The sequence below is a fragment of the Myzus persicae genome, unplaced genomic scaffold, assembly GCF_001856785.1.
Source record: "Myzus persicae strain clone G006 unplaced genomic scaffold, MPER_G0061.0, whole genome shotgun sequence".
Taxonomy (NCBI): Eukaryota; Metazoa; Arthropoda; class Insecta; order Hemiptera; family Aphididae; genus Myzus; species Myzus persicae.
The window spans coordinates 21,910-24,203 of NW_019100586.1; positions in this window are offsets into that span (position 1 = coordinate 21,910).

Here is a 2,294-nt window from a genome sequence, read left to right on the forward strand (position 1 = left end):
TTTGAATTTAGCCCCCTCCCCAAAAAAAAATTTTGGGTGCGCCCCTGGATGCCCACATTTCCTCGTCGTCGTTTGACGGGACCATTTTCTTTTCATTTAATCTTTCGTCGTACAATTGACACTTCGCCGCATCGTCCGATGGACTTTGATCGATTACGCACGGTCCCAACTCCTCGTCTGAAAGCCACGATCGGCTGACGTCCAATCGCCAGCTTTGGTCGTCTTCGGGTATGGATGCGGCCCGTGTTCGTCTGCGGGTTACAGTTGCTTAAGATCTATCCGACTGAAGTTGTACAGACGGAGGACAGATCCGTCGATCTGTTCTTCGACGAGCTTACTAATCTTCAAGACGTCGATGAAAGTCGTACTTCCATAAAAACGCCGAGTGCTTCGTGCCACTATTTCACTCGCGGAATCGAACTGCAGGACGGCATTGGCGGGCGGAAGACGCACTTCTGGCGATCGGTTCCGGTGGCAGCCGTCATTGTCATCGTCTTCTTCAGAATCGTCGTCCCGAGTCAAGTGATACAGCTGTCGAATAAGCGTAACGGTCTTGAAACGATTCCTTCTGTCATGGTGTGACGTCGCTCCCGACGTTCACAAGCAGATTTCTACCACCGCGGATAGGTTACGTGTCCACTAGGGACACGACTGTCTCAGTACTAGTCGTCATACCAGAATCAAAGGCCTGGCTGGCCACCTCTGATCCTGGGGTCTGGCTGATTGATGACGACTCCTGAGGTGTGCCGCCCTCAGCCGCCGCTGCCTGGTTTTCCACGCCTGGCGAAGTAACTTTATTTGTTGTGTTTGTGCCGTTCATTTGTATTTTAAGGTCAGCTTATTAGCCTCCACCGATGACGCCAGTTTCGCATCGTCTGTCTGTCTTCTGGTCAGTTCGTAGGATATACTAGGACACCGGGGGTCGATCGTTTCCCCGGTGGTGAGCTTGTCCGCGACTGCTTATTCGTCCATCCCGAAGGTATGGCTTTTTTCAAGGCTACCTGTATATCTACAGGGCGCTCCCCTATCCGCAGCCCGGGGACCCGCCCGATGGCATGCTCATGCACGCGGGAATGCATCTAACCTCCTGTACCAACAACGTTTACATTTTTTTGAAAAAAAAATCGACTACCGTAATTTATTTTTCATTTTTCCAAACTAATCACAAATATTAAAATATAATAATAATAGTATAAGTATATTATTCAATATAATATAAATAAATGTTGTCTATTATTAACTTGGTATAGTCGATACCGAAGTAGGTATATTAGAACGGTATGAACGGTTTACGATAAAGGTGGTAATAATTACCTTAAAACTAATCTAAATAAATAAATAAATGGACAGATAATATATGAGTTTATGTTATATAAAACTTCAAAGGTCTCAAAGTAATATAATATTTTTTCATATTACTGCCATACCAAAATCGTTTTTTGTTTGAATAATATCATACTTCGTTAAAATGTTATCTTAAAAATAAGCTTAGGTATAAAAACGTGATCATATATTTATGATATTTTTTATTTGCCGTATAAACAACTCATAAGAAGGATGAATATTGAATTGTAGAGCTTTTTACTGACAAGTGTAATACGAGGCGTGTCCAGAAAGTAAGTGTACTGAGGCTCTCACGGCCATAGGGAATATTTTTTTACTATGTTGGCTACACTGCCGTATAGCGTTACTCCTAACCTTTAAAACAAGACCAGAACGAGTTCAGTACGTTGTAAACTGTAGTCTCACGAATTTTTCTTGTTAAACATGTCGATCGAGTCTGCCGCCAAGTGCGAAATCCGCGCCGTTATCCGTTACCTTGTTGCGAAGGAAAAATCTCCACATGAGATTTTTAATGAGGTACGAACCGTTTATGGTGAAGGCCATATGAATCGTAACAGTGTATACAAGTGGTGTAGGGAGTTTAAAAACGGCCCTACGAATGTACATGACGGTCTGAGGAGTGGGAGACCGTCGATTTTGACTGACGACATTGTTCGGACCAGACAATACCAGAGCGCGCCATGCCTATCAAATGACGATTCCTGCCGCGCATGCGTTGCGATCACCAGCATCGGAGCGCGCTCTTGCCTCTTGGTGCGTATCGCCGTTGGTAACAAGACCGTTATGCCGGTTCCGTAATGCTGGCTGATGTCTGTCGCATTCGCATATATAGCACGCTACGTTGTGCCTTTTCCTGTTTAACCGTGTGCGTCCTTTTTATTACGTTTTTTCGCCACGCTGTTGGGTGCGTTGTTGTTATGTGCGTACGGTCGTCACTTTTCACGCGCGAT